Here is a 23,341-nt window from a genome sequence, read left to right as displayed (position 1 = left end):
CTAGCACAGAGGCAGAATTCTCTTGCTTTGCTCTTTTTGGATTTGGGTTGTGGTCCTGGTTGGCAGTTCTTGGGGGAGGAGGAGTGCTGCTGGGGCAGAACTGGTTGTCACTGTGTAAAGGAAGTTTTCCTGGTAGTTACACAACAGAAAGGAGTGCCTGCACTCACAGACCAAAGCACAGGCCAGGTGAGAAGTATGATACCACATCAGAATAGTAGACTCAAAAGTCAAGTAATTGGCTGGGAAAATGAGCAGACAGTGTAAAAGGACTCAGGCATTAGGATCTTACTTTGGTGACAAAGAAGATCAGAACACACAACCAGAAGTCAACAAAGTCAAAGATCCTACATCAAAAGCCTTCAAGAAAAATATGAACTAGTCTCAGGCCATGGAAGAGAGCAAAAAATATTTGGAATATCATGTAAGAGAAGTAGAGGAAAAATTGGGAAGAGAAACGAGAGCAACGCAAGAAAATCATGAAAAACAGGAAAACAACTTGCTAAATGAGACCCTAGCTAATATCTTAAAAAATAGACTAACCCAAGTGTCAAAAGAAGCCCAAACAGCCAATGAGAAGAATGCCTTAAAAGGCAGAATTAGAGAAATGGAAAAGGAGGTCCAAAAGATCACTGAAGAAAATAATGTCTTCAAAATTAGAATGGAGCAAGTGGAAGCTAGTGACTTTATGAGAAATGAAGAAATTATAAAACAGAACCAAAAGAATGAAAAAATGGTAGACACTGTGAAATATCTCAATGGAAAAACCACTGACCTGGAGAATAGAGCCAGGAGAGAGAATTTTAAAAAATTATTGGACTACCTGAAAGACATGGTCAAAAAAAAAAGAGCCTACACATCATCTTTCAAAAAATTATCAAGGAAAATTGCCCTGACATTTTAGAACCAGAGGGTAAAAGAGAAATTGAAAGAATCCACCAATCACCTCTTGAAAAAGATCTCCGTGTGGCAGAGCCAAGATGGCACTGTGAAAGGAACAAACTATCAGAGGTCTCTCACAAATTCTGTCAGACACATCTAAAAAAGTGAATCTGAGCAGATTTGAGGGAGTTAGAAGTCACTAGTAGACTGATAGGGGCAGGAGTGCCGGCACGTGCAAGGGCACCAGACCAAACCAACTGGGAGCAGCAGAGGAATCCAGCCAGTGTGCCCATCTAGGTGAGCAAAATGCCGGAGCAGGAACAGGCCCAGGGCTGAAGTACCGGCTATGGCTGAGATCCAACCCCAGGCCTCTCAGCCCAGGACAGGAGTCTGTCAGAGTGTAGAGCCTGCAGCTGCAGGAGCAGCTAGACCGGAGTCCTCCAACCCACAGTCTAAAGGCTTGAAATTCATCTTCTTGAACTTCCTGTAGCCAGAATGTGCAGGTAAATGGCTCTCATTCTTCCCTTGAATAAACCCAGAGAATACTGCCTCAGGAGAAACAGAGGAGTGAGAAAGGGCACTTCAGTAGCGAGAAAGTTGGGGAGAGGGACCCTCTTGTAGTGGCAGGAGACTAGTGCAGGAAGAGAGGTGTCCCAGCAGGTCCCACCTCAGCAGAACAACCAGAGTTACTGAGCCCCAGGGGGTGCAGCTAACTGATGTCAATGCCAGGACCCCAGACTTGGCTTTGCACAGCCAGGGGAAGTGGCAGACACCAGCACAGAAAACAGCTGATACTAACTCTGATGTAGAACAGTCCTGGGGAAGAGGAGATTCCCAGTAGCCAGACCACCCCTCCCCCACACCTCACAAAAGCAGAGGACATAGCACATAAAGCTAGTTCCCAACACAAGAAACTTGGGACAGAGCCCCCTGAGCCCCAGAAGCAGAGATCCACTTTAGAAACCAGAAGGAAAAAACTCCATGAAAAAGAACAGTAAGAAGCTTTCAAAGACCATTGATTCGTATTATGGGTACAGGGAAGATCAAAATACCAATTCAGAAGAGGACAGCATGGACACTATACCCACATCTGAAGCCTCAAAAGGAAAAGTGAACTAGTCTCCAGACCAAAAAGCATTCCTGGAAGATCTCAAGGAGGACTTTAAAAACCAAATTAAGTAGGTAAAAGAAAAAATGGAAAAAAAATTCACGGAGGAAAACAAATCTTTATCAGTGAATTGGTTAAGGAGCATCAGAATATAAATGGAGAAAATGTCTCACTGAAAAGTAAAATTAACCAAATGGAAAAGGAGATAGAGAAGATAAAGAAAGAAAACAAAACATTAAAAATTAGAATTGGGCAAGTAGAAGCTAATGATTCTATGAGACACCAAGCATCAATCAAACAAAATCTAAAGAATGAAAAAATAGAAGAAAATGTGAAATATCTGATTGGAAAAACAACTGATCTGGAAAATAGATCCAGGAGAGACAATCTAAGAATTATTGGTCTACCTGAAAGCTATGATGGAAAAAAGAGCCTGGACAGTATCTTCCATGAAATCCTTAAGGAAAATTCCCCAGAAGTCCTAGACATACTAGGGCATAAAAACCTCAAAATCCAGTGCAGAAAGGCAGAAGTAGTCAAAGCATACTTTTCAGATCATGATGCAATAAAAATTATTTGTAATAAACAACCATGGAAAAATAAGCTAAAAATTAATTGGAAACTAAGTAATCTGATTCTAAAGAATGAGTGGTCCAAGGAACAAATCAGAGAAACAATCAAATAACTTCATTCAAGAGAATGACAATAATGAGACAACATACCAAAACTTATGGGCTGCAGCAAAAGCAGTTCTTAGAGGAAGTTTTATGTCTCTCAATGCTTACATGAATAAAATAGAGAAAAAGGAGATCAATGAGTTGGGCATGCAACTGAAAAAGCTAGAAAAAGAACAAATTGAAAATCCCTAATTACCAAATTACCTAATCCCTAAAATACCAAATTAGAAATACTGAAAATCAAAGGAGAGATTAATAAAATTGAAATCAAGAAAACTATTAAATTAATAAATAAAACCAAGAGCTGGTTTTATGAAAAAACCAATAAAATTGATAAACCTTTGGTCAATTTTGTTAAAAAAAAGAAGAAAATGAAATTATCAATATCAAAAATGAAAAGGGTGAATTCACCTCCAATGAAGAGGAAATTAAAACAGTAATTAGAAATTATTTTGCCCAATTGTATGCATAATACTTCAGGGCAAAATATGGATTTTCAATGAAATAGAGGACCTTCAAGCACTCTTGATGAAAAGACCAGATCTGAATAGAAAATATGACTTTCAAATACAAGAATCAAGAGAATCATGAAAAGGTAAACAAGAAAGAGAAATCATAAGGGACTTACTAAAGTTGAACTGTTTACATTCCTACATAGAAAGATGATATAAAGATGATATTTGTAACTCATGAGACCTTCCTCAGTATTAGGTTAGTCTGAAGGGTGTGTATATATATATATATATATATATATATATATATGTGTGTGTGTGTGTGTGTGTGTGTGTGTGTGTGTGTACAGAGGGCACAGATTATTTGAATGTGAAGGGATGATATCTAAAATAATAAAATTAAGGGATGAGAGAGGAATTTATTGGGAGGAGAAAGGGAAAGATGGAATGAGGTAAATTATCTCAAATGAAAGTGGCAAGGAAAAGCCGTTGTAATGGAAGGGAGGAGGGGGTAGGTGAACGGGAATGAGTGAACCTTGCTCTCATTGGATTTGGCTTAAGGAGAGAATAGCATACACACTCAATTTGGTATCTTACCCTACAGGAAAGTAGAGGGGGAAGGGGATAAGAGTGGAGGGATGATAGAAGAGAGGGCAGATTGAGGGAAGATGTAGTCAAAAGCAAACGCTTTTGTAAAGGGTTGGGGTCAAAGGAGAATATTGAATAAAGGGGGACTGGATAGGATGGAGGGAAATATAATTAGTCTTTCGCGACATGACTATTATGGAAGTGTTTTGCATAATGATACATGTACATTGCTTGCTTTCTCAAGGAGGGTGAGAGGGAAAGGAGGAAGGGAGAGAATTTGAAACTCAAACTTCTAAAAACAAATTATAAAAAACAATTATTTTTACATGCAACTGGGAAATAAGATATATTGGCAATGGGGTATAGAAATTTATCTTGCCTTGCAAGAAAGTAAGGGGAAAGGGGATGAGGGGGAGTGGGATTATGGAAGGGAGGGCAGACCAAGGGAAGGAACAATCAGAATACATGCCATTTTGGGGTAGGGGGCAGGGTAGAGATGGGGAGAAAATTTGTAGCTTGAAATGTTGTGGAAATAAATGCTGAAAACCAAAAATAAATTAAAAAAAAGAATTCACCTGTTTCTTAAGCCAGGTTTCTAAATCTTCTCCTTCCAACTCTGCAAGAGATGAAAAACAATTATTTCTCAAAAGCTGAGTTCTTCTTCCATAGCTGGCTCTCCTCTCTGTTTCCAGAGGTTCCCACACTCCTTATCTCTACTTCCTGCTTAAATGAATAAATGAAGCATTTATTATGTGAAAAATGGTGTAGCTATGTAGTACTCCCTGAGTTAAAATCTGGTCTCAGACAGTAACTGTGCTACCCTGGGCAAGTGACTTAACTTTGTTTGCTTCAGTTTCCTCATCTGTAAAATGAACTGGAGAAGGAAATGGCAAACCACAACAGTATCTTTGCTAAGAAAACCCCAAAAGGAGACACGAAGAGTCAGACATGACTAAACACATGTTCAAACCATTGACTGAGCACTAGGGATACAAATAGAAAAATGAGACAGTTTCTGCTTTAAGGAACTCATATTCTAATGAGAGAGATAACACTTGTGGAAAATTTCTATTGCAAGTCAAATGAAAAGATCCCATGGTCTTTAGGATGAAACAGCAAGGAAGATGTTCATGCTTTTTCTTTTTTTAACAACATTTTATTTTTCCCAAATTACACATGAAATCATTTTTAACAAAGATGGTGGCTGAAAAGCAGGGACAATCATGAGCTCCCCACCAATTCCCTCCAAAAAACTATAAAAAACAGCTCTGAACCAATTCTAGAACTGCAGTTTCCACAAAATAGCAGAGGAAAGTAGGGCTCCAGCCCAGGAAAACCTGGATGGTTGCTGGGTGAGGTCTTTCAGGCACGGAGCTGGGAGGGGAGCACAGCGGAGCAGAGCCCAGCCTGAGCCCTGTGGACCAACCAGACCAGGAGCTGGGCGGAGCATGCCTTAGCGCCCTGAATCAGTGAACTGCAGCAGTTACCAGACTTCTCAACCCACAAACACCAAAGACAACAGAGAAGGTTAGTGGGAAAAGCTGCTGGGGACAGGGGGATAGAGTTCCTGGTTCAGCCACCACCTCAGGGGCAGTGGAGGTGGGACAGCTATAGAAGTACAGCTGCAGTTGCTTCTGGCCCCAGCACCACCTGGTGGGAGGAATTCAATGGCGGATCAGAGCAGGAGTGCAGAGCCTGCTGAAGATCTAAGTCTAGTCCGAGTTGGGGGTTCTTGGGGAAGAAGGAGTGCTGGTGAGGCAGAGCTGGTGCATCCCTCCCAAGCTTGGAACATAGTTCTCTTTACTCTACAAGCAGTCCTACCCTGCTGAAAAACTCAAGGGTCAAGTAAGTTGGCTGAGAACATGGCCAGGCAGCAAAAACGCACCCATATTCAGTCTCAGACTTTGGAATCTTTCTTTGGTGACAAAGAAGACCAAAACATACAGCCAGAAGAAGTCAACAAAGTAAAAGAGGCTACAACAAAAGCCTCCAAGTAAAACATGAACTAGTCTCAGGCCATAGAAGAGCTCAAAAAGGATTTGGAAAAACAAGTTAGAGAGTAGAGGAAAAATTGGGAAGAGAAATGAGAAGGATGCAAGAAAACCATGAAAAACAAGTCAATGGCTTGCTAAAGGAGACCCAAAAAATACTGAAAAATTTACTGAAGAAAACACCACCTTAAAAAAATAAACTAACACAAATGGCAAAAGAGCTCCAAAAAGCCAATGAGAAGAAGAATGCCTTGAAAGGCAGAATTAGCCAAATGGAAAAGCAAGTCCAAAAGACCACTGAAGAAAATACTACCTTAAAAATGAGATTGGAGCAAGTGGAAGCTAGTGACTTTGTGAGAAATCAAGATATTATAAAACAGAACCAAAGGAATGAAAAAATGGAAGACAATGTGAAATATCTCATTGGAAAAACCACTGACCTGGAAAATAGATCCGGGAGAGATAATTTAAAAATCACTGGACTATTTGAAAGCCATGATCAAAAAAGAGCCTAGATATCATCTTTCAAGAAATTATCAAGGATAACTACCCTGATATTCTAGAGCCACAGGGCAAAATAGAAATAGAAAGAATCCACCAATTGCCTCCTCAAATAGATCCCAAAAAGAAATCTCCCAGGAATATAGTCGCCAGATCAGAGGAGCTCCCAGATCAAGGAGAAAATACTGCAAGCAGCCAGAAAGAAACAATTTGAGTATTGTGGAAACCCAATCAGAATAACCCAAGGTCTGACAGCTTCTACATTAAGAGATCGAAGGGCTTGGAATATGATATTCCGGAGGTCAATGGAGCTAGGATTAAAACCTAGAATCACTTACCCAGCAAAAGTGAGTATCATACTCCAAGGCAAAATATGGATTTTCATTAAAATAGAGGACTTTCAAGCTTTCTCAGTGAAAAGACCAGAGCTGAATAAAAAATTTGACTTTCAAACACAAGAATCAAGAGAAGCGTGAAAAGATAATCAAGAAAAAGAACAAGAAAAAGAAATTGCAAGCGACTTACTAAAGTTGAACTGTTTTGTTTACATTCCTTCACGGAAAGATGATGTGTATGATTCATGAGACCTCAGTATTAGAGTAGCTGAAGGGAATATGCATATATATATATTATATATATATATATGTTTATGTATATATATATATATATATATGTATTTCTGTGAGTATGTATGTATATATGTAAATATACATATATATATATATATATATATATATATATATATATATATATACAGAGAGAGAGAGAGAGAGAGAGAGAGAGAGGGAGAGAGAGAGAGAGAGAGAGGGAGAGTGGGCACAGGGTGAGTTGAAGATGAACGGAAGATATCTAAAAGAAATAAAATCAAAATAAGGGATGAGAGAGGAATATATTGAGAGAGGGAGAAAGGGAGAGATAGAATGGGGTAAATTATTTCGCATAAAAGTGGCAAGAAAAAAGCAGTTCTGTAGGAAGAGAAGAGAAGTCAGGTGAGGGGGAATGAGTCAGTCTTGCTCTCATCAGATTTGACCTGAGGAGGGAATACCATACACACTCAATTGGGTATCTTACCCCACAGGAAAGAAGGAGGAAGAAGATAAAAAAAGGGGGGATGATAGAAGGGAGGGCAGATGGGGGTGGAGGTAATCAAAAACAAACACTTTCCAAAAGGGACAGGGTCAAGGGAGAAAATTGGATAAAGGGGGATAGGTTAGGAAGGAGCAAAATATAGTTAGTCTTTTACAACATGAGTATTGTGGAAGGGTTATACATAATGATACGCATGTGGCCTATGTTGAATTGCTTGCCTTCTTAAGGAGGGCGGGTGGGAAGGGAAGAGGGGAGAGAATTTGGAACTCAAAGTTTTAAAAACAGATGTTCAAAAACAAAAAACAAAGTTTTTGCTTGCAACTAGAAAATAAGATACACAGGCAATGGGGTGTAGAAATTTATCTTGCCCTACAAGAAAGGAAGGGAAAGGGGATGGGAGGGGAGTAGGGTGACAGAAGGGAGGGCTGACTGGGGAACAGGGCAACACCATCTGGGAGTGGGGGGAAGGTAGAAATGGGGAGAAAATTTGTAATTCAAACTCTTGTGAAAATCAATGCTGAAAACTAAATATATTAAATAAAAACAATAAATTAAAAAAAAGAAAAAAATTTAATATTCATTTTAAAAAATTTTTGAGTTCCAAATTCTCTCCCTCTCTCTCCTACCTTCCCCACCCCTGCCACTGAGATGGTAAATTATTTGGTCTAGGTTATATATGTGCAGTCATGCAAAACATATTTCCATGTTAGTCATGTTGCGAAAGAAAATATAGACAAAAATTCCCCAGAAAAATAAAGTAAAGGAAAAGTATGCTTTGATCTGCGTTCAGACTCTATCATTTCTTTTTCTGGAGATGGATTGAATTTTTCATCATAAGTACTTCAGAACTGTCTTGGCTTATTATATTGCTGAGAACAGATAGTCATTCACAGTTCATCATTGTACAGTATTGCTCTTACTGTGTACAGTGTTCTCCTGGTTCTGCTCATTTCACTTTGCATCAGTTCATCTAAGACTTTTCAGGTTTTTCTAAGAACATCCTGCTTAAGATTTCTTATAGCACAACAATATTCTATCACAATTTTATACAACTTGTTTATTCATTCCCCAACTGACAGACCTCAGTGGCCAATTCTTTGCCAATACTAAAAGAGCTACTATAAAATTTTTGTACAGTTAGGTCCTTTTCTTTTAAAAAAAATTCTTTGGGATATAGACTTAGTGCTGGTATTGCTTGGTCAAAGGGTATACTGGTTTTATTCTTTTCGGTATAGTTCTAAATTGCTCTGCAGAATGGTTGAATCAGTATACAACTTCACCAACAGTGCATTAATGTTTAATTTTCTTACATCATCTCCAGTATTTGTCATATTCCCTTTATGTCATATTGGCTAATCCAGTAGGTTTATGGTGGTAGTTCAGAGTTGTTTTAATTTGCATTTCTCTAATAAATGGATTTAGAGCATTTTTTTCACATGACTATAAATGGCTGCCTGTTAATATCCTTTGGCCATTTATCAATTATGGAATGGCTTTTATTCCTATAAATTTGATTCAGTTCTCTACATATTGGAGAACTGTTATCTATTAGAAAACTTCCTGGAAATTTTTTTCACAGTCAGGATTTTTCCCCCCTATATCCTATTTCCCCCTGTTTATCCTTTCTCTCTCTCTCTCTCTCTCTCTCTCTCTCTCTCTCTCTCTCTCTCTCTCTCTCTCTCTCTCTCTCTCCCTGTCTCTCTCTCTCTTTCTCTTTCCCTCTCTCTCTCCCTCTCTCTCTCTGTCCCTCTCTCTAGTCCATCTTTAAATATATTTTGCTGCTTTTATCTGCCTTAACCTACCATCCCTTCTATCAGCCTCCCCAACCCTTTTTCTTATCCCCTTCCCTTCCAACTATTCCCTCTTTGAGCCAATTCTGATGAGAGTAAGGTTCACTTGCTCTCTCCCACTTCCCCATCTTCCCCTCCACTGTAAAAGTGCATTTGTGTCTCTTTTATATCAGATAGTTTAACCCATTCTAGCTCTCCCTCCTTCCTTCTCCAGTGCATTCCGGTCTCAGTTTTAATTTAATCCTCACTTAATTTTATATTTTTAGATAATCATCCCATCATGTTCAACTCATACTTGTACTCTCTGTCAATGTATACTCCTTCTAACTGCCCTAATAATGAGAAAGTTTTTTAGGAGTTACAGGTATCATTTTCCCTCCCATTTTGGAGGGAAATATATTTAGGAATAATAACTGTGAAAAAATTTTCCAGCAAGTTTCTCTGATAAAGACATAATTTCTCAAATATGTAGATTACTGAGTCAAATTTGTAGGAAAAAAGCTATTCTTCATTTGATAAATGGCCAAAGAATATGAACAGGTAGTTTTGGATGAAGTAATCAAAGCTATCTGTAGTCATATTAAAAAATATGAACAGTATAACCTTATTGAATCCTTTATGAATTCTCTTTCTTATTTACCTTTTATGCTTCTTGTGAGTTTTGTATTTAAAGTCACATTTTCTTTTCACCACTGATCTTTTCATCAGGAATGCTTGAAAATTCTTTATTTCATTGAATGCTAATTTTTCCACCTGAAGGATTTACTCAGTTTTGCTGGGTTAGTGATTCTTGGTTATCATCCTAGCTCCTTTGCCCTCTGGAATATCATATTCCAAGCTATCTGATGTAGAAGCTGCTAAATCCTGTGTTATCCTGACTGTGGCTGCACAATATTTGAATTGTTTCTTTTTTGGCTGTTTGAAACATTTTCTCCTTGACCTGTAAGCTCTGAAATATGGCTATAGTATTCCCGGAAGTTTTCATAGTAAGAACTCTTTTAGGCAGTGATCAGTAGATTCTTTCAATTTCTATTTTACCCACTGGTTCTAGAATAGCAAGCAGTTTTCCTTGATAATTTCTTTTTTTTAATAGTAAAGTCAATATTTAGCATTTTTTAAAATTTAAAGCTCCAAATTTTTTCCCTCCTTCTATTCCCTCCCCCTTTACTAAAATGGCAAGCAATTTGATGGATTATATATGTGCAATCATGTACAATATATTTCCATATTAGTCATGTGAAAGAAGAAACCAACCAAAAGGAAAAAAAAGACAAAAGAAAAAGAAAGTGAAAATAGTATGCTTCGATCTGGATTCAGATGCCATCAGTTCTATCGCTGGATGTCTATAGCATTTTTCATCATGAATCTTTGGAATTGTTTTGGATCCTTATATTGCTGAGAAGAGCTAAGTCGTTCATAGTTGATCATTGCACAATGTTGCGTTACTGTGCTCAGTGTTCACTGATTCTGCTCAAATCATTTTTTGTCAATTCATATAAGTCTTTCCAGATCTTTCTGAAGTCCAGCTGCTCATCATTTCTTATAACAAAATAATATTCTGTTACATTCACATAACACAGCTTGTTCAAACATGCCCCAGTTGATGGGTACCCCCTCAATGTCCAATTCTTTGCCAGCACAAAAAGAGCTGCTATAAATATTTTTGTACATGTAGTTCCTTTCTCCTTTTAGTGATTTCTTTGGGATACAGGCCTAGTAATGGTTTTGCTGCATCAACAGGTATGCACAGTTTCATATTGCTTTCCAGCATATCAATTCATAACTCCACCAACAGTGCATTATTGTCTCAATTTTCCCACATCCTCTCCAACATTTGTTATTTTCCTTTTCTGTCCTATTAGCCAATTTGAGAGATGTGAGGTGGTACCTCATACTTGTTTTAATTTGCATTCTTGATAATTTCTTTTTGTGTTTTAAATTTTATTTTTAATATATGGAATAAAACAAGCATTTTCATAACATAGCACAATAAAAAGATGATTGTACATGAAATGGTAAATCTACTATTCCTATTGCTATTCCTTTCAGATATGTGACAAAATTGTCATGTAAATTTCTTCTTTCTTTTTTTCTTCCTTCTCCTCCACCCCTGCCTTAGAGATGACTACCATTAGAGGCAAATTGATAGGTATGTAAAATTATTGTATATGTACTCCTATTTATCAGTTCTTTCTCTGGATGCAGATAGCCTCTTTCTTCATATGTCATTTATAGTTAATTTGGGTTTTTATATTACTTCCAATCTTGGCTATAGTTGTTTTATTTATATGAAAAGTTTCAAAATTACCCATTTTACACCTAATTTTTCTCTCTGTCTCTTTATTCAGAAATTGCTCACCTACCCATACATCTGATATGTAATATGTTCCACATTCTTATAATTTTCTTGTAAAATTTCTCTGTACATCTAGGTCATGTATCCATTTTGACCTGATATTGGCAAATGGTGTGAGACACTGGTCCATGATCAGTTTCTGCCATACTGTTTTCTAGTTTTCCATCAATTTTTACTACCAAATAATGAATTCTAATATTATTATTAATATTATTCTAATATTATTCAACACTGTACTGGAAATCCTAGTAATAGTAATAAGAAAAAAAAGAAATTGAAGGCATCAGAATAGGGAATGAGGTGATAAAACTCTCTTTTTGCAAGTAATATGTTGATATTCTTAGAAAATTCCAAAGACTCAACTAAAAAGTTAATTGAAATAATTAATAATTTAAGCAAAATAGCTGGATGTAATATAAATCCAAATAAATCATCAGCATTCCTATATATCCCAAACAAAACTTTTCAAGAAGAGGTAGTAAAAATACCTCACTTAAAAGAACTATAGACATACAAAATACTTGGTAATATACCTACCAGAACAAACCCAGGAACTATACAAACAAAATTATAAAAAAACCCTTTTTTATACAAATAAAATCACATTTCAATAATTAGAGAGATATTAATCATTCATTAGTAGCAGGACCAATATAATAAAAATGACAAATTTTACCCAAACTAATTTGTATATTCAATGCCATCCCAAATAAATTACCAAAATTTTTTTTTTACTGAATTAGAAAAAAATAATAAAATTCATTTGGAAAAACAAAAAGTCAAGAATATCAAAGAAAATCATGAAAGAAAAATGTAAAAGAAGGAGGTTTAGCAGTCCAGATCTTAAACTGTGTAATTATCAAAACTGTCTGGTACTAAGAACTAGAAAGATATAGCAGTCAAATAGAGTATACCTACAATTTACTGCAGCAAACAAACATAATAACCTTGTGTTTGACGACTGTAAAGACAGGATTTTGGGAAAAGTATTTATTATTTGGCACAAATAGTTGGGAAAACTGGAATGTAGTAGGGCAGAAATTGGGCATGGGTCAATATCTCACACCATTTACCAAGATAAGGTTAAAAATGATTCTCTGTTGAAAGATGCTTAGCCTCTCTCATTTTATTTTGATCATGGATTTCAATAGTTTAATAATTCTTTTTTTCAGATTCTCAAAACTTTTATTGATAGCAAAAGTCAAAGCAACCTTAGTATCTCATTAAATGTGAAGGTATAGTTGGCTAGGCCTTAGGGCCTGTGATGCATTAAAGGGAAATAACAGCAGAAGGGCTCCTAGAGAGAACACCCTTCCCCAGGCTGCTCAGTAATACTGTGAGGGACAGAAGGTTTGTCTTCAGCCAAAGCAGGACCCATATCCTTTCATAAATAAATGTGGAGTACAGGATGCTGGGAGGGTGGAGGGGGGAGGAAAAAGAGAGGTGGAGATAGATAGTAGGACCTACACCCTCTAAGGGATAGGAAAACAGGGAACGAGAAAAAAGGAGTAATGGAAACAGAAAGGAGGTGGGGGGCTTCAGAAAGGTGGCTAGGGAGGAGGTAAACCAAAACAGATAAAGGGAGAGAGAGAAGCAATAGGAGACACGGTAAGAATTGGCAAGGGGTAACACCCAGGCAGATCTCACCAATTTTTAGGAATTTTCAAGAATGCACCCTCACACTCATATGCAAAGCTGGGTTATATTATTCACACCCCCTCAGAAATAAGCTTCTTTTGCAGGCAACAGTGGGGAGTGCTTACTCCCCTAGAAGAATCGGGAATAGCAGGCTGGGAATCACATCAAATGGTCAGGACCTCCTAGGGCTGGTCCTTAACTTCAGGGTCTTTGTCATAGACGTGTTCACTCTATTTGGTCCAAAGAGAATTCCATAGCAAGGTTTATGGCAACATGGGTCTCCATCATGCTCTGCATGACCACCAGGTGGCAGTGTCTTTCTACAATGCTCACAGAGAAGGCAGGGCTGGTGCCAATCCTTTCCCAGGGATGTCACCTTCTTTGCAAAACAGACCCTCTTGTTACATTGAGGGCACATGTTGGGCTCCCCAGTGAAGGTCATGACAGTGGATGCTTTGCTGGGCCCTGTCATTGGCTTTCCGATCCTCTGCTCGAATTGGGTGCTCGATAGGGCCAGTGACAGGAGCCTCCTCTGCCTGTGGTTTCTTACAGATGTAAGAACCTGTGCCCCCAACGTTTGCACCTTTAGGCCCAAACAATGTGGCATAGCGGAGTTTATGGCAAAATGGCTTCCCATTGTGCTCTGCATGTCCTCCAGGCGTCTGCATCTTGCTGCAATGCTCACACTAGAGACAAAATTTATGCCAGTCCTTGCCCAGGGAGCTCACCTTTTAAACAAGTACATGGTTTTGTCACACTTGGAGCACTTGGAGGCCATGATCCAGGGCTGGATCCATCTGTTCGCTGGCTCAATTATTCTTAAATTATTTCTCTTTGATCTATTTTCCAAGGCAGTTCTTTTTCCAGTGATATGTTTAGCATTTTCTTTTATTTTTTCATGTTTTGATTTTGTTTTGGTTTTTCTTTATGTCTCATAAAGTCATTAGTTTCCACTTGCCCAATTCTAATTTTTAAGTGAGTTTTTATACCTTCTTTTCCATTTGGCCAATGCTACTTTTAAACAAGTTCTCTTCAGTGAGCTTTTATGTATCTTTTTCCATTTGGCCAATTCTGCTTTTCAAGGCAGTCTTCTATTATTGGATTTTTGTGCCTCTTTTACCATGTGGCCTATTCTGTTTGTTAAGGTGTTATTTTTTTCAGTGTTTTTTGTACCTCCTTTACCAAGCTGTTGACTCTTTTTTCATGATTTCTTGCATCTCACTCATTTCTCTTCCAAATTTTTCTTCTAACCTTTCTTACTTGATTTTTGAGCTCTTCCATGGCCTGAGACAAATTCATCTTTTTTCCTTGAGGCTTTGAATGTAGCAGTTTTGACTTTCTTGTCTTTTTCTGAGTTTGTGTTTTGATTTTCCCTGTCACCGTAGTAACTTTATATAGTCAGGATTTTTTCTGCTGTTTGCTCATTTTTCAAGCCTATTTTTTTACTTTTAACTCTTTACTCAAGTAGGTCTCTACTTCAGGAGTGGAGAAGGCACTGCCTTAAGGTTCAGGTTTTTTGTGCAGCTGTTTTCAGAGATAATTCTGGAGACCTGTAAGTTTTCACATCTTCCAAGGTGTTATGATCTAGGGAGAGGTGTGTTTACTACAATGCTGGCCTGTGTTCTTGTCTGTGAGTGACCACAAGCAATCCTTTTTGCCCTGGAATTGTAATCAGGATCCCACCTACTCTGTGGCTACAAGCTTTGGTGTGCTAGTGGTCATCCATGCCCTGGGATTTAGACCCAATTCCAACTATGGGCTATACAACAGAGTCCTGCCCCTACTGCCAGCAGAGGGACCCTGTAATTTCCTTCTGACCAGTTGTCTGAACCCCTGACCGTCTGTGGGTTGAGAAATCTGGAAACCAGCACTGCCATCACTGATTCAGTGGCCGCTAAGGCCCACTACTGCTGGTTTGTTGGAGCATGGTCTGCACTGAACTCTGCTCCACTCTCACCCACATGCAACAGACCTTTCCTGTCAACCTTCTAAGTTGTCTTGGTATGGAAAATTGTTTTGCACTATGTTTTTATGGGTTCTGCCACTCAAGAATTTGTTTTGAGGTATTATTTAGAGTTGTTTAGAGGAGTTTTGGGAAGAGCTCAGTCAAGTCCCTGCCTTTTCTGCACCATTTTATCTCCATCCAACCATGATTTTTCTTAACTGATTATTTAACATTACTATTCCCATCCTTCAGTTGATTGACCCCTTAGAGAATGTGTCCCACTTTTTAAAGGGCCACAGGGTATGGGCTGAGCCTTGGCCAGCCTACATCTAGCTGCTCCTAATTCCATTGAAAAGAGCTTCTGAACATCTTATAAAAGCCCTTTATTCTTTTCCCCCTTTATTTTTTGTTGAAGATGTCAACACTTTGTTGTCTTTGTCCTCAGCCCTTTACTTTTTTGTGATTGTATCAGCTGTACCAGAAGAGATTCATTTAACAGTGGATTGGCCTCTCTTCTCCCCCCACCCATTCCACTACATATGTATGAAATATATACAAAGGGATTTCAAAATTGAACTAACACTAACAACTGCAAGGAGGAGGGGGTGGGAAAAGCTTCACATAGGAGGGGCCATCTGCACTGTGCCCAGACCTGTGTACATATAGGCAAGTATAGTGGAGATGTACTGTTGCATGTCCAGATCAGCTAGGAGGCCAGATCTTTCTGCACATATCATCACACTTATCATTCATCCTGCATACTTTAACTATTTAGCTGTATTCTCTCCTAGAGTGCTTTTGCATTTTAAAACATTCTGATATTCTTATCTTCCTAAGAGACTAGAGCCTACTTGAGGGTAAGAATAATCATCATATTTTCCTTATATCCCTTTTGTGACCCCAGTAGAGTTTTAGTACAGAATATGTGCTTAATAAATACTTGAGTATTTATGTTTTACATGTGAATTTTATATATTTATATTTTAAACCTCTACAGTAATCTAATGTTTATGTTAATGAATTTTCTTGTGTCTGTCAAGAATTTCAGTAGTTGGCATAAATACCTCAATTTATAAGACAGTTGGTTTTATTTAGCATGCACTAAATCCACAGGCAAAGGTTACTTTAAAATCTATTTCATAATCTCATAAACTTTGCAAAGTTAAAAAGCGAAATTATCCCTTTGAAGTGACCAAAGTTCTCTGTAGAGGTCCTCTCTAGAGAGAACCTTTAGCATGTGGTCCCGATTATAGCATTGTCTCCTGATATGATATGGACTTGCTAAAGTAAGAACTGTTGAGGTTAAATTAATAAATGGCAAATCAAGAAACTTTAAAAATGTGTTTTTAAAAGAACCTCTTCCAATCATTAGTCAATTTGGGGAGGATAATATTTAATGTCCACAGTAAAAGTCTTCTTTTTGATCCCAGTTATGGTAGAGGAATGGAAATTCATCCTGAATTTTACATTGTTTATAAAGTTTGTGGGCAAGTTAGAGGCCACTCATTTAGAAAGAAAGCTTTATTTTTTGGTGGCTTCAAGTTAGGGATATGATTCAGTCTCTCAGAATACATTGCATAGTAACTGCAAGCTGTTCCATTTGGTTGTCAATACAGCATAGTAATGAATGATTTCACTGAGTTATTTGATAACGTCAATCTTTTATTAATAATTGTTTAGGTTATTATAATATATATACAACATGTAATATATTATGTATAGAATATGGCATATTAAATTGTATATTATATGTATAATATAAATAAATAAAAATAATCTTTTAGATAGGATAGTGATCTGTTGCTCACTGATCATCGTGGAAGAACAACTCCTATTTTGTGCATGATGGTATGGTCATTGAAGAGGGCAGGCAGGCTTTTTTCTTGCCTTGCTACTTGAAGGGGACTCAGGAGTACTTGGCTTTAGAGCATTCACCTTTCCTGTCATTTTCTGCTCTCTGGGGAATCCTTTCTGGGCTATGCTGATTGTCCAGGAGAAGTTGAGTGTCATTTAAAACCATACATCCTTTTAATTGATTCTTTTAATCGTTGATTTAGGAAAATGGTTTTTAATTGCAGTTTTTATCTTCTTTGAGAGCTCATTGCATTTTTAAGCCTTTGAACCTGCTTTAGGCAAGGCATGAAATAATTTTGTAGTTAAGTGGGTTCATAACTCGTTGAACAAACACACTCAAGCAATGTTGATTAATAAATGTGTATGAAGTTTCTGTTCTTATGTAGTACAAAGCTTTGTCTGTCCTTGGTTCTATTTTAGCTGACATCTGTGTCAGTGACTTGAAGATACAGAAGGTATAGAAGGCATGCCTATGACTCTTTATACCTTACACAGCAGAGTGATATGGTCAAGGACAATAAGACTGCAAAACAAGACAAAACAAAAACATCCACAGGCTGGCATGGTGTACTGAAAATTATAGGATTACATTTAGCAGGGGTAAATAGGAAGGCTGGTATTTACAAGCAAAAAAATCAATTTCTCAAGTTACAGGATACTTTAATAGTAATTCATTTGAAAGAAGAGGCAAAAGTTTCAGTGAAACACATACTCAAGCCAATAGTATGATTGCCTCCTAAAATAATTATTGCAAGTTTATGCCATCATGGGAAGTCATAATCCCATTATGCTATTCAGACTACCCATGGAATATTGCGTTCAACTGAAAGCATTAAGCTTTAAAAGACACATTCGTAAACTAGAAAGCATCCACAGGTAAGTGACCAGGATCTCAAAGAGACAAGACACTATATCATTTATGAAGTAGTTGAAGGAATTGGGGTACATTTAGCCTGCAGAAAAGAAAACTTAGGGGATATGTCAAGGCTATCATCAACTATACGAAGGATCATCAAATGGTAGAGGGCAGTTAGGTGGCACAGTGGTTAGAATGATGGGATTAGAGTCAAGAAGACTCATCTTCCTGAGTTCAAATCTGGCCTCAATACACTTACTAACTGTGTGACCCTGGGCAAATCATTTAACCCTGTCTGCCCCAGTTTCCTCATCTGTAAAATGAGCTGAAGGAAGAAATGGCAAACCACTTCAGTATCTCTGCTAAACAAACCCCAAATGGGGTCACAAAGAGTCAGACAAAAATGACTGAACAGCAACACATAGTAGACGTACTATAATTATTCTTTGTAACTTCAGAGGATAGAAATAGGACCAACAGTATCTTATAGTATTATTTATCTTCTCATCTCCTTCAGCCCTAATCCTTTTTTCTAGTTGAATTTAGCCATGTTTTAAAATACTATAAAATTCTTCATTATAGTTAGTACTGCCTATAAATTCAACAGACTGACTTGAAAAGCTTCTAATCACTGGATATGGGATATTCAAGTGGTGGTGTGATGGCCATTAGTCAATAAGATTCAAGAAAAATTTCCTGCAATGGAATCAAGATTGGACTAAGATTCTTCCAGTTCCAAGATTCTTGGATTAAGTGGTAGCTATTGTCCATAAAAAGGAAAAGTAGTTGGTAAACCCATGCATTATTGTACTTGTTGGAGGCCAGCTCAGTCCTGTAGTGCATAGAGCACTGAACTAGGAATCAGGAAAACCTGATCTGTTCAGACCGGCCTTTGCTGTATCTTCAATCCCAACATGCACACTGTGTGTGTGTATTCCTTTCGGTTCTGTCCCTAGGAACCTCTTCTCTGTTTACTCCATTCTATATCATTTAGTGATATCACCAACTCCCATGGGTTCAATTATCATATTTATGAGGATGATTATGAAGAGAGAGAATGGAAAGAGGAATATAGGAGAAGTATTGTGTAGCATGGGCTTTCCCTAGGTTCCTCTGCCCTTGGACCTCAACCCTATTCAGTATAAGTGAATCATTAAACTTCATTACTTGTTCATTTAAAAAAAGTAATGGAAAGGCACATGAAGGTTAAACCTATTGCCTGAAGTCACACCTCTAATTGGTGGAAGAACTGGGATGAAAACCCAGGGCTCATTTTAGCACATGCTATTTATATTTCTTACACAAAACTTGTAGCACCTAGGAGATGCTAAATGAAAGTTGATTGTTATGTGAAATTTTAAAAGAAAATCGTAATGGTAACATCTAGAAAAAATAGTCAGCAGTGAGGGAAATAGAAGAAAAGTGTTCAGGGGTGGGGAGGAGATAAAAGTAACCTATTAGATAAGAGAAGAAATTGGAGTGGGGTGAGGAAATGAAGGAAAATAAGGAGGGGAAATACAAATTTAGGCAAATGGAAGGTAGGAGGAAGTAAAATTGCTTACATGATTTGAAGAAAAGGGGGTTTAATATAGATTTCCTTGGGGCAAATGGAGAATCCGATACTTTTGGATTTTTGCCATTCAAATCAATAAAAGAAGATGTCAGGGATTGAGTTTTGATGTATCTGAAGGAGGGAAAAGTAGGAAAGACTTAGGAACAATCTTAGACTTTATTACTGCCAAAAAAGGAATAATCAAATAACATCTATAAGTATTGACCACATTGTTCTTTTTAGTTTTCTTTATAGACCTCACAAACAGAAGTACTGACACAAGGAACTTAGTATATAATATAAAGTAAACATATATTAACAACCAAAGCTACTGCAGTTACATTTCATCATATCATATAAAATGTATGAGTTTCATCATAAGAAATTTATATTAGCTATGAGTAAATAGAGTTCAGGTGTGTTGGTGAGGTGCCAAATGGAGACTCTGGCTTCAATTCCAAAATATAATGTGAGTTATGGTAAGTTTACTGAGCTTATCTTTTTCTCTTGCTGAAAATCACAGGAAGATTATATATTTGGTCAAAAATGAGAGTCTTTGGCCAAAAAGACTTGGACAGTTCGATGGTTTAAAGCATAAAATTCTTTGTAATTATGTATAAACCTACTTTGTATTTTTCCCTTGTGTTATCTGTAGAGCATTAAGACTTATTAAAAAATCCTTTCATAGTCTTAGCAAATGAATACGCAAAATAAGAGAATAACCCACAGTGACATTATAATAGTCACTACAAACTAGAAAAATAAAACGTGTGTGTGTGCAATTTGAATATAATTGCTTCTTTGCAATTACAAATTCCCTTCCTTTCCTACAACCCCTTCACTGCCAAATATATCACAAATGGCTTCTTCCTTATACCCTCCTTAATTTGTCCTGAAGTTTTATCTCCTAGTGCAGGAGGTGAAAAGGAACTACTCTACCTGGAAGAGGGATTCTTTTTTTTTACATTATATTCTCTAAAAGATGTGTTTAATTTTTTTATTTACATTTATTTTTAGTTTACCACCCACGGTTCTACATAATTTTGAGTTCCAGATTTTCTCCCCTCCCTCTCCCCTCCCTCCCCAAGATGGCTTGGAATCACATATAACTACCATGTATAACTTCACATTGAATTAATTTATACACTAGTCAAGTTGTGGAGAAGAATTATGACCAATGGAATGAATCATGAGAAAGAAGAAACAGAACCAAAAAAAAAACAGACCCAAAAACAGAAACAAAAGAGAAGAAAAAAGGCGAGCATGTAGTGCGCTTCAATCTGTATTCAAATTTCGCAGTTCTTTCTCTGGATGAAGATAGCATTCTCCATCGTGAGTCCCCTGGAGTTGTCCTTGCACCTTTCGTTGCTGAGAAGAGTGAAGTATGTCAGGGTTGGTCCTCACAGAATCCATATATCTGTGGTTGTGTACAATGTTCTCCTGGCTCTGCTCCACTCACTCAGCATTTTGTCGTGTAGGTTTTTCCAGGTTGTTATGAAGTCCGTATCATCCCCATTTCTTATGGCACAATAGTATTCCATTACCTTCATATACCACAGCTTGTTCAGCCATTCCCCAATTGATGGGCACCCCTTTGATTTCCAATTCTTGGATACCACAAAAAGAGCCGCTATAAATATCCTTGTACATATGGGTCCTTTGGAAGAGGGATTCTTAATCTTCTTTATGTTATAATCTTCTTTGGCAACATGGTAAATCCTATGGTGGTTGTTGTTTGGTCATTTCTGACTCTCTGCGAGCCTATTCGTGGTTTTCTTGTCAAAGACACTCAAATGGTTTTCCATTTCCTTCTCCAGTTCATTTTACAGATGAGGAAACTGAGGCAAATAGGGTTAAGCAACTTGGTCAGAGTCACACAATTAGTCAGTGTCTGAGGCTGGATTTGAATTCATGTCTTCTTGACTCTAGGCCTGGCTCTCTATCCCCTGCACCACCTAGCTTCCCACTTCCTATGGACCTCTTCACAGAATAATACCTGTAAATGTATAAAAATAATGATAATAATAATAATAGCATTTGTATAGCACTTTAAGAGTTACAAATATTACAAATATTCTCATTTTATTCTCACAACAATCCTGGGAGGTAGGTGCTGTCTATCATTACCTCCATTTTACAAATGAGGAAACTGAGGCAGAGACAACAAAGAGAGCCAATATTATGTGAAAATACAGCTATCAAAATATTTATAAAAGTTCCTGGGGCCTAGGCTAAGTGCTCTCTCCAAAGTTACTAATGACCTCTTACTTGCCACATGTAAGGGCCTTTTCTTGGTTCTCACCCTTCTTGACCTCTCTGCGATCCATGACACTGCCAATAATCCTCTTCTTTTTGACACCTCCTTCCCTCTAGGTCTCCAGAACATTGCACTCTCCTGGTCCTTCTGCTCCCCAGTTGACCACAGATTTCAAGACCCCAAAGCATGGGTGTCCCACAGGTTCTGTCCTGGGTGCTTCCTCTCCTCCCTCTGCACTACTTCACTTGGGATCTTATCAGCTCCTATGGACTCAATTATTGTGTCTATGATGATGATAATCAAATCTACTTTTTCAGCACTAATCTCATTTACTGACCTCAAGTCTCTCATCTCCAGCTACCTAGTGGACATCCAGAACTGGATAAACTCAATATGTTTCCCCTCAAACCCTTTCCCTTCCACACTTTCCCATTATTGTCAATAGCGCAACTATCTTCCCAGCCCCATAGACTCTCTACTCAGGATGATCTTTGGCTCTGCATTATCTCTCAGTGTTCCTTCTTCTCTTGCAAGCCCCCTCCAATTTGCTGTTGAGACCTATCATTTTCACACTTGTAGCATCTCTTGGATGTGCCCTTTCTCTTCTCTGACACCACAGCTACCCTGATGGTTGGTCTCCTTACCACAAGTATCTTCCCACTCCAGTTCATCTTCACTAAGAGGCCAAAACGATTTTCCTGAACACCAGAAAACTAGTGCCATACTGCCTTCAGGAGATAATAAGATTCACCTGACTGGAGTGGAGGGTTTGTGTTAGGATAGTAAGAAATAAAATTGGATAATAATTTGAATTTAGCCTGTAGAATTTCAGGAGCCATTGAAGATTCTTGAGTAGGACAACAGTGAAATCAGTCTTAGGGAGATGGCAAAAATACAGAATCTCAGAGTTGCAAGGGAATACAGAGGCCATGTGATCCAAACTTCATCTGATTAATGCTACCTTCTATAACAGAAGTATCAAAACATGACTACATGCACCTGTGAAAGCAGATAAATGAATGATTGGGAAATAGTTAACCAAATAAATAATAATAAAACAGAACATAGATAATGTTAAATTGTGGTTTTCTAAATCAACATACTAACCATTGGGATTCTTATGTATAGTTTAGTGACCTCTTTATTTCTATTTGATTTGATCTACAATATATCCAGCAAGGGTTTGCTTGAAGATTTATAGTTTGGTGGCAGTGTATAGAATGACTTGGAGTGGGAAAATATTGGAAGATGGGCCACCATTTGACCCTCTCCATTGAATTAAGCATCAGAAAGAGATCTGTCATGTCTGAAGAGTTTCCCCGGCCACCTTCTTGCAAGGCAGCTAGATGGTACAGTGGATTGAGTGCTAGGCCTGCAATTAGGAAGATGTGAGGTTAAATCTGATCTCAGACTCTTACTAGTTGTGTGACCCTAGGAAAGTCACTTAACCTATGTCTGCCTCAGTTTCCCAAGTGTAAAATTGAGATAATAATAGCACCTATGTTATTGGGTTGTAAAGTGCTTAACACAATGTCTAGGTACATGATAGGTACTTAAAGATGCTTATTCCCTTTCCCCTTCTGTTCCAGAGAAGTGAAAATGCAGCCTGTCTTGTACCCACATGATGTTTTAGTAACTAGAAGTGACAGCTTATTGTAAAAAACAACAACAACAAAACCCCCCTCAGAAAAATTGTTTCCCCATGTTTGAAAGCCAAAGCATTGCTTTGTAGGCATTTGTTCTGAGTGTAGCAAAAATTAAGAGACATTCTTCACTTACTAAATGACCATCTGCTTGAAATGAATAAG

The 23,341-nt window shown here is 37.7% G+C and overlaps 1 protein-coding gene and 1 pseudogene across 1 annotated transcript in view; one reads left to right on the top strand and one right to left on the bottom strand.

Annotated features, from left to right (window-relative positions):
• Positions 1-23,341, top strand: part of CFAP47 (cilia and flagella associated protein 47) — a 965,255-nt gene that overhangs the window by 282,813 nt on the left and 659,101 nt on the right. The gene's annotated exons all lie outside the window — the stretch shown is intronic.
• Positions 13,252-13,847, bottom strand: LOC118837930 (annotated as a pseudogene).

This window comes from Trichosurus vulpecula, chromosome 2, assembly GCF_011100635.1.
Source record: "Trichosurus vulpecula isolate mTriVul1 chromosome 2, mTriVul1.pri, whole genome shotgun sequence".
In the NCBI taxonomy this organism is placed as follows: domain Eukaryota; kingdom Metazoa; phylum Chordata; class Mammalia; order Diprotodontia; family Phalangeridae; genus Trichosurus; species Trichosurus vulpecula.
This window is presented reverse-complemented; position numbering and strand designations above follow the sequence as displayed.